This window comes from Pyrus communis, chromosome 15, assembly GCF_041283825.1.
Source record: "Pyrus communis isolate YQ-2024b chromosome 15, ASM4128382v1, whole genome shotgun sequence".
Lineage (NCBI taxonomy): Eukaryota > Viridiplantae > Streptophyta > Magnoliopsida > Rosales > Rosaceae > Pyrus > Pyrus communis.
Window position 1 is genome coordinate 14,513,323 of NC_142579.1, and position 17,750 is coordinate 14,531,072.

General features: G+C 38.6%; 1 long non-coding RNA gene across 1 annotated transcript in view; it reads left to right on the forward strand.

Moving 5' to 3' along the window:
* Positions 1 to 2,700: 2,700 nt before the first annotated feature.
* The window catches only part of LOC148690555 (uncharacterized), a 47,138-nt gene continuing 32,088 nt past the window's right edge, over positions 2,701 to 17,750 (forward strand). Inside the window, exon 1 of the long non-coding RNA XR_015956238.1 lies at positions 2,701 to 2,928. This is a non-coding gene — a long non-coding RNA (uncharacterized LOC148690555). The remainder of the gene's footprint in view (positions 2,929 to 17,750) is intronic.

Genomic DNA, 17,750 nt, shown 5'->3' on the forward strand with positions numbered 1-17,750 from the left:
ATCAAGCAAGTTCCATGCTATGCCAAGTTTTTGAAGGAGTTGTGCACCACTAGGAAGAGGATTTCGACCAATGAGGTTGTCAAGGTAGGTGAAAATGTCTCTGCTATCTTGCAATGAAAACTACCCCCAAAATGCAAAGATCCAGGTAGTTTTACAATTCCTTGTGTCATTGGTAATATTCGCTTTGAATCTGCCATGCTAGACTTAGGTGCCTCTATAAATGTTATGCCATACTCAATTTATGCATCTATGAATTTAGGAGCATTGAAAAATGATGGTGTAATCATACAATTGGCCGATAGATCTAACGCCTATCTAAAGGGAGTTTTGGAAGATGTTTTAGTGCAGGTTAATCATTTAATCTTCCCGGCGGATTTCTATGTTCTTGACATGGATGAATCGGATCATGCCACTTCATTACCCATCCTCCTTGGAAGGCCATTCATGTAAACGGCCCTGACCAAGATTGACGTGTTTAATGGAACTTTGTCCATGGAATTTGATGGGGAAGTTATTATTTTTCAATCTTTCTGATTCTATTAAGTACCCTAGTGAGGACCATTCATGTTTCTCTATTGATATAATTGATTCTTTGGCGCAGGGATATCTTGACGATTTGAATGCCGATGCGCTTGAAAAAGCCATTACAAGAGGCATGGAACACAACGAGGAGGTAACACCTAGGTTAACTCACGGCACACCTAGAGCACACTATGCCGTGCCCCCTAGTGAGGAAGTTAGGGAGATGGTTGCTGCCCTTGAGTTGTTGCCTACGCATGATGGTAAGTTTCCTAATCGTGAGTCAATTCCTATTTCGACTAACAGTTTGCTTCCGTCCATCATTCAGGCACCCGTCCTTGAACTAAAACCACTACCAAGCCATTTGAAGTACATTTTTTTGGGAGAAACTAGTTCACGTTTTGAGAGAGTTCAAATCTGCCCTAGGATGGACATTGGCCGATATCAAAGGTATAAGCCCTACAACATGCATGCATCACATATTTCTTGAGGAGGGGGCCAAACCAACTAGAGAGGCTCAACGCCGTCTTAACCCTCCGATGATGGAAGTTGTGAAGAAGGAGATAATCAAACTTCTAGATTGTGGAGTCATCTATCCAATCTCGGATAGTAAGTGGGTTTCACCCGTGCAATGTGTTCCAAAGAAGTCCGGAGTGACTATGGTTGCAAGTGACGAGAATGAGCTTGTTCCTACGCGCATTCAAACTGGTTGGAGGGTGTGCATCGACTATAGGAAGCTAAATGCCACCACAAGGACCACTTCCCATTGCCGTTCATTGACCAAATGCTTGAAAGGTTAGCGGGTTATGCTTTCTATTGTTTTCTTGATGGTTACTCTGGTTATAATCAAATTGTCATAGCACCCGAGGACCAAGAAAAAACAACTTTCACATGCCCTTTTGGTACATTTGCATATCGTCGCATGCCTTTTGGTTTATGTAATGCACCTTGATAGGAGCATATTTAGGCGACTTACTTTGCTTGTTCTCGTGCATTTACGTTGTGTTTCTTTAGTTATTTTAGTCCTTTATGCTTCTTTTGTGTGTTTTCAGGATAATAAGACGTGTTTGACGAAAGGATGCATTGTGGAGTGTTTTGGAGCACTATTGGGCTAAGGATGGATAGCTTATACTTGGAGCCCAAGTGTTGGATGAAATTGAAGGCCTTGTATGCACTTGAAGACACAAAACAATGGCCCTAACCCAATCACATAACACCTTGCCATGGGCTTAACACAAACACCATTCCTTGCCATGCAAGGATGAGCAATTTGGGTCCATTTCATGTACTTAAACTCTAGCCCAATCCACAATCACTTCAAAGCCATGCAAAACCTTTCAACACCCTTTAATCATCCCCCTTTAAGTTATGATTTTATTTCCTAACCCTACATGCATTATTTATTAGCATCTTCACATGCATTCACACACACTTTACACATTCAAACACTAGCCAAAACCGTGAGCTCCCATTCCCTTATGCCATTTTCAGATTTCCACCCACTAACCTAGTCATCAACACATGCATTCCCTTCACATTCACCCACATGCACTCCCACTCTTTAATCATATGCACTCCCATCATAAATCCATCCCATTTTCAGCCATTACACTTCATCATTGCAGCCACATTTCCAACCCACATGCACATTCAATCATTCACACTTGCACCCTTTATTCTTCATCATTTCAGCCATGTATAAGTAGTCTTGCATTTGCAGAAAATCCACTTCCTTTACACATGCATTCATCATCATCACTCCAGTTTTAATTCACATGCAAAACCATCAACACATGCACCCATCACCAAAACACTTATCTTTGCCGTGAGTTCCCTTGAAATTCCAGCTTTCCCATTCATCATTTCACCAACAATTCAGCCACATTCCACATGCATAACCAACCTAGTGTCACTCCCATTCATTCCCTTTAATCATTCAGCCACCATCATACATTTATTCTCTTCCCAAACACATACACAACCTGCCATCATTCCAGAAAACACACTCAATGCCGTGGGCTTTCAATGCAATTCCAGCATCTTCACATGCAATTCCAGCTTTCACATGCTTTCCTAGCTGTTTGTTCATCATTAATTAGCCACTTGCATGCTTAAACAAACAGCCATTTACACCTTCATTCTCCTATAAAAGCCCTTGCATTCACTCCCCATAATTCTCATTTTCCATTGTACATACCACAACACAAACACACACCATCTTCACATCCTGAAATTCCCTTCCTTGCCGTGGGTTTCTTTCCATTTTCTACCATTCCTCATCCATTTCCATAATTCCCCAATCCATTCAACACACCAACAACATCCCTTAGACCTTGTGCTACAATAAAGAGGAAGAGAAGAGGGCCTAAACGTTCATACAATTCAAGTTTGAGTTGTAGGAATGTTTAGGTGTTTCTTTGATTTCAATGTTTAAATTCAATTCTCTTTGTTTTGTATGTTTGAGGAATGGAAGAAAAGAGTGCTTAAACGTTCATACAATTCAAGTTTGAGTTGTTGGAATGTTTAGGTGTTTCTTTGATTTCAATGTTATGAAGAACTAATCCCCCTTTAGCTAGGGGGTAATTCGAAATAAATGTTTATGCTTGCATTTTGATTTGATTACTTCTAATTGCGTTTCATAAGTTGTGAATTCAATTTGTTTAACCGTTTGATTGATAACTTATTTATGTATGTTTATTGAGAGTGCACACTTAATTTTCATGCATGAATATGACGCTAGAATATAAGTGAGTTTCACCTAATCGTTATGAACTTATTTTGACAAGTAGTGGAGGTTGCTTATAAACAATCGCGTTAAATGAATTCTTGGCACGAGTTTCATGCTCATCATAGTAACGAATGCCTCGTCAACACTTATAGTTTTCATAATGCTTAATGATCTTTGATTGTATCTTTATTGTGCTGTTCACGTAAAGGACTTTTGGAGAATGTAGTGAATTGCGTTGCGCTAACCCATCCAATTCATTAACTTAAGGAAAACTTGACGGTTAATTTAAGTGGACCTAATTGACCCGGGGTGATGAGTTTCATAATTTATTGAAATGTAATTGGAAATCTTTTTATTATGCAAGTGTAACATATGTGGAGATGACCCCCTTAGCTAGCATTCATCCATTCTATTTCATCAATTTCATATTTTCATTCTGTTTTAATTTGTTCATTTAATTTAATTTCGTATAAACTTAAATCCCCCTTTACTTTAATGTCAATTTAGTTAGAAATCATTTAAGTTTGTGTTTTTAAAAGCATTTTGAGTCTTTTGATTTGTTTTAGTGTTTTAAAGTTTAGTTTTACATTCTTTGAGTCTAGTTTAGTGTTTTATATTGTGTTTTTACGTTTTTAAGTCAAATCCAAGTGATTAACAATCCCTCCTAATCCCCGGTCCAGAACGATCCCTACTTACATACTTACTACAATTGATAAAAAGAGGGTTTAATTTGTGCGCGTATAATTCTCGCATCACACCTGCCACATTTCAAAGATGCATGATGAGTATATTTTCTGATTATGTTGAGAACATCATTGAAGTTTTTATGGATGATTTCAGTGTCTTTGGTAATTCTTTTGATGGTTGCTTGCATAATCTTAGTTTGATTCTAAAACGTTGCGTTGAAACTAACCTTGTTCTTAATTGGGAAAAGTGTCATTTCATGGTTAAACAAGGCATAGTTTTAGGTCATATTATCTCTGAAAACGGCATTGAAGTTGATAAATCCAAAATAGATCTTGTACGTCACTTACCCTCTTTAACTTCGGTTAGAGAGGTTCGTTCTTTTCTTGGCCATGCAGGATTCTATCGTAGGTTTATCAAGGATTTCTCAAAAGTTGCACAACCTCTTTGCCGCCTCCTACAAAAAGAAGTGTCGTTTGAATTCACCAAGGAGTGCACGGCTTCATTCAATCAACTCAAGGAGTTGTTGACCACGGCACCAATCATTGTTCCACCTGATTGGAGCCTTCCTTTTGAGTTAATGTGTGACGCCTCTGATTATGCTCTAGGGGCTGTTTTAGGGCAAAGGAAAGACAAGAGGCCGCATGTCATCTATTATGCCTAACGGACGTTGAATGATGCCCAACTTAATTATTCCACAACCGAAAAAGAACTCTTGGCTATTGTATTTGCATTAGATAAGTTTAGATCATATCTTCTTGGTACTAAAGTAATTGTTTTCACTGATCATGCAGCCTTGAAGTATCTTCTCACCAAAAAGGAGGCCAAGCCAAGACTCATTCGTTGGATGCTCCTACTTCAAGAGTTCGATCTTGAAATTCGAGACAAGAAAGGGTGTGAAAACGTGGTGGCTGACCACCTAAGTAGAATGGTGCGTGAGGAAGAGCCCATCCCCATTTTAGAAACATTTCCGGATGAGCAACTTCTGTCCATTCAGGTAAGTACCCCTTGGTATGTCGATTTGGTCAATTATTTGGTATCTAGACAAGTTCCTAGCACCTTAAACACATTCCAACGTGATAAACTTGAAAAGGATGCTAGATTTTATGTTTGGGATGACCCATACTTGTGGAAACATTGCTCGAATCAGATTATAAGGAGATGTGTGCATGAATAAGATTTTCATTCAATTTTAAGTTTTTGTCACACATATGCTAGTGGGGGTCATTTTGGCACCCAAAGGACAGCTTTAAAAGTTCTTGAATGTGGTTTTTATTGGCCTACTTTGTTTAAAGATGCAAGAACCTTTTGTTTAGCATGTGATAAGTGTCAAAGAACAGGTAACATAGGGCCTAAGGACCAAATGCCGCAGCAATCTCTCTCCTTTGTGGAAATTTTTGATGTTTGGGGTATTGATTTCATGGGCCCCTTTCCTCCATCTTTTGGTTTCACTTACATCTTGCTAGCTGTCGATTATGTTTCCAAATGGGTGGAAGCCAAAGCCACCCGTACTAACGATTCTAAGGTTGTTGCAGATTTTGTGAAATCTAATATTTTTGCTAGGTTTGGGATGCCACGAGTTTTAATCAGTGATGGGGGTTCTCACTTTTGTAACCACACCATTGAAGCTTTGCTCAAGAAGTACAACGTTACGCATAAGGTTTCAACACCTTATCACCCTCAAACTAATGGGCAAGTTGAGGTTTCAAATAAGGAGATCAAATAAGTCCTAGAGAAAACCGTGGAACCCTCAAAACTGGAGTTTGCGCTTGGATGATGCATTGTGGGCCTATCGTACGGCTTACAAAACTCCCCTTGGCATGTCACCTTTTCGGCTTATATATGGTAAGCCATGTCATTTCCCCGTTGAGTTAGAACACAAGGCACATTGGGCTGTGAAAACCTTCAATATGGACATAGACGCTGCTGGAGTTCATAGGAAGCTCCAATTAGATGAACTTGAGGAGATGAGGAACGAGGCTTACGAGAATGCTCGCATCTACAAAGACAAGACGAAGGCATATCATGATAAGATGCTTCGTACCAAAACATTCTCCAAGGGGCAGAAAGTGTTGCTTTTTGATTCAAGACTTCGGTTATTCCCTGGTAAGTTACGTTCCAAATGGATTGGACCTTTTGTTGTTACTAATGTTTTTCCTCATGGTGCAGTCCAAGTCCAAAGCTTAAAAAGTGGCCACGAGTTCAAGGTAAATGGGCATCGATTGAAGCCTTATTACACTTTGTTTGAGGAGCATGTCGTGGAGGAAACACCCCTCCATGCCGTGGCTTCCCCTGATGCTTGATGGAGGTGTTCGTCCGGCTGCACGATGTTAAAGCAAGCGCTATATGGGAGGCAACCCATCCATTCCACAAAGGAAGCCCTAGGAATCCCCCAAATTCCAGATTTACGTTCCTAAAACCCTTCTCTTTGTTGTTGTTTCTAATCTGCCATGTTATGTTGTTTAGTTGCTGTTTGCATATTTACTTTTGTTTTGTGTGAATGTATGTTTAAAACATTGAGGACAATGTTTGATTTAAGTGTGGGGGGGGGGGGTAACTAAGTATATTTGATGCAAATTCGTGGGATTTTATCACCCATAACTTCAAGTGTTGTTCCTTGCTGTTTTAGAGTGTTTTAGTGTGTTTTGTTTTATACCTCCGAAAATCACATAAAAATTTGGAAAACATGTTTTGAAAAACCTAAATAGAGTGTTTTGAGTCATTTTTGTGTGTTTGTGTCTTAGGGTACCTTCCAACACAATGATGAGGATTTGGTTTGTAATTGCATGACTGTTAAAAAGAGTTATAAACATGGAGAAAAGTTTGATTTACTCTTGGTATATGCTTGGTTATGGTTATAATGTATGACTTCACATGCAATCATAATGTATGACTTCACATGCAATCATAAAAGATAAAATTCGTTTTTGTAACATGCTTGAAGGAAGGAACTCAAACAAACGCTACAACCTTGTGAGACTTGAGCCTAAACGTTATTTGGAGAGTTAACAATCTGTGCATTATTGTTTTCTAAAGTCGTTGCATGATCTCATTATTCCTTGCTTGGTTATTACTTAGAAGGCGTTTCATCATATTCCAAATGCTAGAACTCATGCCCATTTCATTCGAAGCATGTTATTGATTTACATAACACGTATTCAAGAAGTTGTGTAGTGACCACCACCAAAGCCAAATTGCCGTGTATCCTACCACATTTTATGTTTAAGTTAACCCCGTTGAGCCTTGTTTAGCCTTTATTCTTTGTTAACCCACATTATCCTCACCTAGCCTAGTTTAGGACAGTCCACACCCTTGTTCTTAAAAGATAGTGAGCATGACTTAAATGAATTCCTTTTGAGTTATATTATGCAAGAAAATGAGTGTGGGGGAGGGAATGTTGTTCTTAAGTTTATATGTATGTTTTGAGATTCAAAAGGAAAGAAAAAAGTTGTGAAAAACGTATGAAAAAGAAAAACAGAAAAGAAAAGAAAGAAAGAAAGGAAAAAGAGCTTGAAAAGATGTAAGAATGAGTGATGAAGTGTTGAATGTGAAGAAAGGGTCCAAAACACCAAATCTGGCCCTAAATTGTCTAAATTTCCCCTTGTTGTTCAAACGTTGAGTTTTCATTCAAAAGTGAATTCTAAGTTGATTCAAATGCTTTGCTCACTATTTCTTTAAGAACCTTTGTTTTCCATATCCCTTCTTTGTTAGCCAAACACCCCAAACCCATTACAACCCTTGACTTCAATCTTGAGTGTTATGTGTTTCAATTTGTGGAGTTTGAACTTGGTATGAGCATATGGTGTCACTGGTTGTCGCATCTACGTAGTAGCATTCCATTCATGAGATCATATCTAAACATGCTTATTAACTCCAGAAATTGCTTTCTTTGTGATACATATATGTGAGTGTTCGTTTTCATGTTATATCAATCTTCTCACATATAACTAGAGTAGGGTGTGTAGTTAGAAAATCTGAGTGAAAATTGTGTGCATATCTGTAAGGAATTGAGCAAATTCTCTAAGGCATGTTACTACATTCAAAACATGGTTTTAAATGCTTAATTGTGAACTAGTATGTGGTGACTATGATTAAGAATGTGCTCAAGTGTAAAGAGGACCAAAATCTGTGGGAATAATGAATTTTAACATGTCATGTGCATTGGAAATCCCTGAGGCAAATGTTGGAAGGTTTAGGTTGTGTTGTGTTCGTTTTGTTTAGTTTCGTGTTCTTTTGTTGTTTTGTTTTGCTCGAGGACTAGCAAAAGCTAAGTGTGGGGGAATTTGATAGGAGCATATTTAGGCGACTTAGTTGGCTTGTTCTTGTGCATTTACGTTGTTATTTCTTAGTTCTTTAAGTCTTTTAAGCCATTTTCGTATGTTTTCAGGTTCTAAGGGCTAAAGGAGCAAAGAAGTGCATTTTGGAGCCTTTTGGAACATTTTTGGGCTAAGGATGGATAGCTTGTGCTTGGAGCCAAAGTGTTGGACGAAATTAAAGACTGATAGGAGCATATTCATGCGACTTAAATGGCTTGTTCTCGTACATTTACGTTATGTTTCTTTAGTTATTTTAGTCCTTTATGCTTCTTTTGTGTGTTTTCAGGATCATAAGATGTGTTTGACGAAAGGGTGCATTTTGGTGCATTTTGGAGTAGTTTGGGGCGTTAAATGGATTGCATATACTTGAAGCCAAGTAGATGGACGAAATTGAAGACCAAAAGATTACAATCCCTTTTGGCCGTGACTTCCCCTTCACAACACACCATTCCAATCACTTAATGCCGTGCATTATTCCCCCTTCATACAAGCCATTCCACAACTTTTCCTAGCCTTTAATCACATGCATTCCCTTCAAATAAATCAGCCACATGCACTCATAATCATTCAACCAACTTTGCACATGCATTCATCATCATAACCTAGCTGTCATTCCACTTTAACCCACATGCATTTCCACCCACATGCTCTCCCATTTCAGATTGCATTCCCATTCACACACCAACAACACAAAACAGCCCATCCTTGCCGTGCATTACTCATTGCATTTCCAGCCATTACACATGCATTTCCAACCTAGCAACATCCCTTTAATCATTCACCCATGCAGCCACACATTCACCCACATGCACCTTTAATCATCCACCACACATTCCAGCCCATTTCTTCCCCCCTTTGCCGTGCATTCATTCACTTCTCAACATAAACACTCAGCCACATTTTAATCATAAACAACCTAGCTGTTTTTCCATTCATTCCCTTTAATCATTCAAACATGCACACTCCCATTAATTAAACCATTCAGCCACATTTACACCAACAACAAGCCCATGCCGTGCACTTTCATACCCTTTTCCAGCTTTTCACAACCAATTCCAGTACATCCATTCATTCTTTAATCACTAAGCCACATGCAACTCTTCATCATTCATCCACCATCCCTTTTTTCCCATCATTGCCGTGCACTCCCATCCCATTCCTAGCTGTTTTTCCATCATTATTGCAGCCACATATTCTCCCATTCCCCCTATAAAAACCCATGCATTCATTCACATTCTCATTCACTCTTCCATTTCAGAAAATCATCCATACACACCAACTTGTGCCGTGAGTTCCCTACTAATCCAAACACCACCAAAAATTCAGCCATTCACCACTCCCTATCCTACCACCCCACTCCATTCTACATCATCCATAATCCCCAAAACTCACCTTAGACCTTGTGCTACAACAAAGAGGAAGAGAAGCGGGCCTAAACGTTCATACAATTCAAGTTTGAGTTGTTGGAATGTTTAGGTGTTTCTTTTCCTTTGAATTCAATGTTTAATTTCAATTCTCTTTGTTTTGTACGTATGAGGAACTAAACCCCCCTTGGCTAGGGGGGGATTCAAAATATATGTTTATGCTTGCATTTTGATTTGATTACTTCTAATTGCGTTTCATAAGTTGTGGATTCAATTTGTTTAACTGTTTGATTGATAACTTATTTATGTATGTTTATTGAGAGTGCACGCTTAATTTTCATGCATGAATATGACGCTAGAATATAAGTGAGTTTCACCTAATAGTTACGAACTTATATTCACAAGTAGTGGAGGTTGCTTATAAACAATCGCGTTAAACGAATTCTTGGCATAAGTTTCATGCGTATTCCATAGTAACGAATGCATCGTCAACACTTATAATTTTCATAGAGCGTAATGATTCTTGCTTGTATCTCTATTATGCAATCATGTAGGGGACTTGTGGGGAATGTTTTGGGTTGTCGTATGCAATCATCCAGTTCAATAACGTTAGGAAGATTTGAAGGATAATTTAAGCGGATCTAATTAACTTGGGGTGTTGAGAATTAATGGTTTATTGAAAAGCAATTGGAAATTGTTTTATTATGCAAGTATAACATGTATGGAGATGAACCCCTTAGCTAGCTTCTCATCCATTCCATTCCATCAATTTCATATTTACATTCTACTTTAAATTACAATCTGTGCAATTAGTTTAATTTCGTCCAAAACTCAATCCCCCTTTACTTTATTGTCCAATTTAGTTAGAAATACATTTAGTTTGTGTTTATAAGTGTTTTGATTCAATTTATTACACAAATTCCTCCAAATTCACCAAAGTGCTCAAAACTGCCCAGAAAGTGTTTTTAAGGCAGTTTTGAGTGTTTTGGGTGATGTTTGAGTCTTTTGGTTTGTTTTAGTGTTTTAAAGTTTAGTTTTGCATTCTTTGAGTCTAGTATAGTGTTTTATATTGTGTTTTTACGTTTTTAAGTCAAATCCAAGTGATTAATAATCCCTCCTAATCCCCGGTCCAGAACGATCCCTACTTACATACTTACTACAATTTGACAAAAAGAGGGTTTAATTTGTGTGCGTAAAATTTCAGGCATCAAATTTTGGCGCCGTTGCCGGGGATTAGCAAATTTGCTAATCTCTTGGATTGTTCGTTTCTATTTTGTATTTTAGTTTTAGTTTTTTATTTGTGTTTTGTTTGTCGATTTTAGGTACTAGAGAAGAACAACATGGCACTTGATAATGCTTCTCTTTTGTCACAGCTCATGGAAAGGTCCCAAATGCAAAGCGTTGATATATTTGATCTTCAATCAAGGAATAACGTGTTTTCCAATACTTACAGTTCAGATTGGAGTGATCATTCAAACTCTATGTGGTGGGAACCTCAACATGTTCAAGAAGAAGGATATTGGCAGCCATATGAGGAGTTCTATTCAAGACCTATTGATGCGAGATTTATACGCGCACAAATTAAACCCTCTTTTTGTCAAATTGTAGTATAAGTATAAGTAGGGATCGTTCTGGACCGGGGATTAGGAGGGATTGCAAATCTCTTGGAAACTGACTCAAAAACGTAAAATAAAGTTTAAAACACTATACTAGACTCAAAGAATTCAAAAATACTTTAAAACATAAACTAAACAGATTCTAAGCACTAAAGAACAAGAAAGTAAAGGGGGGGGTTTGATTTGACGAAATTAACTAAATTGCACAAATTGTAATTGAAGGCAAAACGTAAATATAAATGTGATGAAAATATGGATGATGGAATAGCCAAGGGGTTCTTCTCCACACATGTTACACTTGCATACAAGATTGATTCTCAGTTGGTCTTTCGATAAATTATGAAACTCAATGCTCCAAGTTAATTAGGTCCGCTTAAATTAACTTTCAGATTTCCCTAGATTCGTTGGATTGAATGGAATACGCATTACAACCAAATTATTCTTAATCAAAGTCCCTAACTATGGAATACGCATGATAGAGACATTCAACAAAGATCATTAAGTTCAACGGAAATCATAAACATCGACGAGGCATTCGTTACTATGGAATACGCATGAAACTTATGCCAAGAATTCGTTTAACGCGATTGTTTATAAGCAACCTCCACTACTTGTGAATATAAGTTCATTACGATTAGGTGAAATTCACTTATATTCTAGCGTCATATTTATGCATGAAAATTAAGCGCGCATTCTTAATAAACATTCATAAATAAGTTATCAATCAAACGGTTAAACAAATTGAATCCACAACTTATTAAATTCCAACCAAAAGTAATCAATTCATAATGCAAGCATAAACATGTATTTTGAATCACCCCCTAGCTAAAGGGGGTTTAGTTCCTCATAACTTTGAAATCAAAGAAACACCTAAACATTCCAACAACTCAAACTTGAATTGTATGAACGTTTAGGCACTCTTCTCTTCCATTCCTCATACGTACAAAACAAAGAGAATTAAATTTAAACTTTGAAATCAAAGAAACACCTAAACATTCCAACAACTCACACTTGAATTGTATGAACGTTTAGGCCCTCTTATCTTCCTCGTTGTTGTAGCACAAGGTCTAAGGTGAGGTTTGGGGGATTATGGAAATGGATGAGGAGTGGTGTTTGGATTATAAGGGAATGGATGGGAAGCTCACGGCTAGGGAAGGGAGAATGTGTTTGTAATGTGTTGTGTATGAAATGAGATGTTCATGAATGAATGAATGCAAGGGTATTTATAGGAGTAGTGGAGGGAACATATGGCTATGTCATTTGTAGGTGAAGTAGGTGGATGTTGTAGGTGAAGTAGGTGAATGTTGTAGGTGAAGTAGGTGGATGTTGTAGGTGAAGTAGGTGGATGTTGTAGGTGAAGTAGGTGGATGTTGTAGGTGAAGTAGGTGATAAGTGATAAGTGTATGATATGTTAAGTGATAAGTGAATGATTATGATAAGTGATAAATGAATGTATGATATGATAAGTGGTGAATGATAAATGGTAGTGTTTAAGTATTTAAAATAGGGAACAAAGCCCTTCCTTGCATGGCAAGGAAGGGAGACACAAGGAAACACACGACAATGTCCTAAGGTTGCTAGGAATGTTGTTTTTGTGTTCTAAAATGCGTAGGAGTTTTCAATGATGCTCAAACATGAGGTCTTTTTAGGATTTAACTTTCCTACTTCAAGTCTTCAATTTCGTCCATCCTTTTGGCTCCAAGCATATGATATCCATTCCAATCTCTAATTTGCTCCAAAAGGCTCCAAAAGGCATCATTTTGCATACTTTGCCCTTAGAACCTGAAAACACACAAAAGAAGCATAAAGAACTAAAATAACTAAAGAAACATAACGTAAATGTACGAGAACAAGCCATTTAAGTCGCATAAATATGCTCCTATCAAATACCCCCACACTTAGCTTTTGCTAGTCCTCGAGCAAAACAGAAAAACAAAACAAAAAGAACAAAACACAACCTACACCTTCCAACAATCGTATCAGGGACTTCCAATGCACATGACAAATTAAAAATCATTATTCTCACAGATTTGAGCCATCTTTACACTTAAGTACATTCTTACTCATAGTCACCACATACTAGTTCACAACTAAGCATTTAAAACCATGTTTTGAATGTAGTAACATGCCTTAGAGAATTCCCTCAATTTCTTACTAGATGTACTCTCGTTTTTCACACAGATTTTCTGACTACACACCCTACACTAGGTATATGTGAGAAGATTGATGTAAACATGTAGACGAACACTCACATATGTTATAATAAGGAAAGCATTTTCTGGAGTTAATAAGCATGTTTAGATATGATCTCATGAATGGAATGCTACTACTTAGACGCGAGAACCAGTGACACCATAAGCCCATACCAAGTTCAAACTCCACAAATTGAAATACACAACACTCAAGATAGAAGTCAAGGGTTATAACGGGGCTTGGGGTATGTGGATAACAAAGAAGGGATATGGAAAACAAAGGTTTTTAAAGAAATAGTGAGCAAAGCATTTGAATCAACTTAGAATTCACTTTTGAATGAAAACTCAACTTTTGAACAAAAAGGGAGAGTTTAGACAATTTACACCCAGAATTGGTGTTTTGGAACCTTTCTTCAATCACTTATTCTTTCATTTTTTTCTTTTCTCTTTTTTTTTTTTTTTTTTTTTTTTTTTTTTTTTTTTTTTTTTGAATCTCAAAACATCAACACTTAAACATTCTCTCCCCCACACTTATTTTCTGTCATAATGTAACTCAAAAGGAATTCAATTAAGTCATGCTCACTATCTTTTAAGAACAAGGGTGGGGATTGTCCTAAACTAGGCTAGGTGAGGAAAATGTGGGTAAACAAAGAATAAAGGCTAAACAAGGCTCAACGGGGTTAAAACTTACAACATATACGAAGTATGGGAAGTAAGGCTATTTGGCTATGGTGGTGGTCACTACACAACTTCTTCTTGAATATGTGTTATGCAAATCAATAACATGCTTTGAATGAAATGGGCATGAGTTCTAGCATTTAGAACTATATGATGAAACGCCTTCTAAGTAGCAACCAAGCAAGGAATAATGAGATCATGCAACAACTTTAGAAAACAAAGAATCAGAGAATATAACTCTCCAAAGAAGGTAATGGCTCGAGTCTCACAGGGATGTAGCGTTATTATGAGTTCCTTCCTTCAAGCATGTTACAAAAACGAATTTTTCTTTTATGATTGCATGTGAAGTCATACATTATAACCATAACTAAACATATACCAAGAGTAAATCAAACTTTCATCCATGTTTATAACTCTTTTTAACAGTCATGCAATTACAAACCAAATCCTCATCATAACGTTGGAAGGTTCCCTAAGACACAAAAACAACTCAAAACACTCTTTTTAGGCTTTTCAAAAAAATGTTTTTCAAATTTTTATGTGATTTTCGGAGTTATAAAACAAAACACGCTAAAACAGTTTAAAAACACCTTAAAAACATTTAAAACAGCAAGGAACAACACTTGAAGTTATGGGTGATAAAATTCAACGAATTTGCATCAACATACTTAGTTACCCCCCCCCCCCCCCCACACTTAAATCAAACATTGTCCTCAATGTTTTAAGCATAGATTCACACAAAGCATAAGTAAATACACAAAAAGCACTTAAACATACTAAACATGGCAGAATGTAATTAACAAAGAGAAGAGTTTAGAGACGCAAATCTGGTTATAGAGTGTAAATTCCATCTTCTCCTTGGTAATTGCATTGAGGCTTTTGATCTTTGTGATTCCACAGGCTTACTCTTGAACTGGTTTCTGCCCATCGTTGATTTTCCTTTGTGCTACTTCTTGAACTGGGCAGCATGATGGTTCATTTGGTCTCCCCCGAAGGTCTGAGCTTATCCCTTTTATCTGTTTCTTTGTTCAATCTTTCCAATTCGTATTGAAAAGGGTTGGAGGATAACTCAGCCTATGTTTGTCTCCACATGCTTCAATGTATCATTTTCACTTGCCTTACTCGCTCCCCTTTGCAGAAGTGGTCCCTTCTCCGGAAGTGTATCAACCGTTGAAGATGACTACTCGAGAGCAACGCTAGGTAAGCAATCAGGAATAGGTTCCAGGCAGTTGGCTCCAGATCGGAAGATTGACTCCAAGTGCCGGCTGATTGCTTCTTTTACTTTGCCATGCGAGTAAGAACAAGGACAAAGAAAAAGACAGGGAAAGAGCATGATATGAGATACTTTTGCTTTTGACCTTGATGATATGAGATACCTTTGCTTTTGAAGAAGCGGTGCATGAATCAGCACATGTATTTCCTCCTGGGTCATCTTTACTCCAGGCATCTGGTATCATCTTTGGGGAAGAAGAAAAAATTGAGTATTTCGAAAGGCTTTGCTGGGAGTGCGCCCTCAGAGGTGAGGGAGAGTTGGGCATTTTCTTCAGGTTTGCCCTGCCATAAAAGACGAAGGTCGACATATATAGAGATAATATCAAGTGGTGGTACTTTTTACCCTTGTCGACAAACGTTTTGATCCCGCAATTCCGGCTTTTTGAAATAGTGGCGCCTCTTCGATCTCTGAATACGCCTCTTCGATTTCTGAGCAGGCGCCCCTTCGATTTCTGAACGACGCCCCTTCGCTTTCTGAACGACACGTGGTAGTGCAGATGCGGCTCCTTTTGACAAAGCTGCACGCGTCTTCTGAAAAGCAGAGAAAGCGTCGCCGAACTTTGCGCTTGTCGGCTAAAGATATGTAGTTGCGGTGATGGCCTCCACGTGTTGTCTGAAAAGAAGAAATCTTTTGACAAAGTTGAACGCGTCTTCTGAAAAGCCGAGAAAGCGTCGCCAAAATTACGCCGGAAATTCCGGCTTTTTGAATCGGTGGACGCGTCGCCTTGGCTTTTTTATTGAGTTATCGATCACCACAACAAACACACTCTGAAGATTTCCCATTCTTGAAGATCGCCAGATTAGTTGACACATATGGGGGGCGTGCGATTGTTGATCTCAGCTTGGGTGATGCGCTCCTACTGTCTCGGATTTTTGGTCCTTTCAATGACCTATGTTGTGTTGAAGGGATATCTATATGATCCCCGGCCCTTTGAAATTTAACTCCATCCCTTTTCTTTGAACACTTTTGAAAAATGGCAAACTCATCGAACCTTAGCTTGGAATTGAGCCTTAGCAGTGATACGGGCGCGCCGCGTCAAGGTAACGTATGGCGCCCTTCTTTCTTATCTTCTAACGGTCTTCTTACAGGTGAAGACTTCGTGATGCAGGACGCCACAACAGCTACAATAGTAGCTAGGAACCTCCTCACTCCAAAAGATAGTAGGCTGCTGTCAGAACGGTCCGATGAGTTGGCCGTTCAAGAGTCCCTCGCACTTAGTGTTCAGTGTGCGAGTTCTGTGTCCAACATGGGCCAACGCCTGCTTGCCCACTCCCGTCAGGTGGAATCATTGATGGCAGAGGTGGAGAGTCTTAAGCAAGAGATCCAGCAGCTTAAGTACGAGAATAGAAGTTTGCATGTGCTTGCAAATAACTATTCGTCGGGCATGAAGAGAAAGCTTGATGAGCTGCAAGAATCTGAGGGTCGAATTCACAGTGACCGTCAAAGGCTTGCGGCTTGTCTCCAGAGGCACCTTTTTCCTGGGTCGTCCAGCGCTTGGCCAAGTATTGAGGCCTGGAATGCTCTAGCTCCGATGGCTTCCGCTCCGATGCCTCCCGCTTCTGCGCCTTCCGCTCCTATGCCTTCCGCTTCTATTCCTTCTGCTTCGACGCCTCGTAGCGGGGCTTCACGTAAACATCCTCTGTGAAGGCTCCATCTTTCTCCATGTTTAGTATCTTTTTTTTTTTTTTTTTTTTTTTTTTTTTTTTTTTACATAAATAAAATCAAACGGCATGGAATTTATCTTTGAATGGGCGGTGATACTTGAAATGATCCGGTAATAGTTTAAATTCCAGATTGGGTGCCTCAATCATTAACCACATGTTAGTATAAAAGAAAATTGAAATTCGGGGAGGCGGCTTACCTGTGTGCTCCAAAATGAACTCCAGAATAAACACCCCTTTGAAAGTTATGACTTGTCCCGTGTCATAAAATCCAACTTCCTTGGGAATTGTGGTTTCAAATATGTCCTCTTTGATGCCTTCTACATCTTCTCCAGTCACTACCTTCTCTTGAATCATTCTTCTTGGTGTACAAAGTCCTTTGAAGAATTCAACACCATCTAAAACTTGCTGTGTTGCACCAAGAATTTGAATAGCATTTTGCACCTTTGGGAAGGCTTCCACGATGTCCTTTTTACTTTCTTCTTGGTTGGGAATCAAAAACCTGCTAGGAAAAGGGACATTGGGTGGAATAACATCAGAATAACATGGAATTGGGACGTCCTTACTGGTGGTGGGTGGTTTAGAGGGCTTAGGGGGCTGCGGCAAGGGTTGTTCTACCCTTGCCGTGTGCATGTCTTCTTCCTCCTCCTCAATTAGCAGCTCTTCATCCACTTCTAGGCTATGTTTGGACATTTTTAGGTCAGCTCCAACCTCCATAG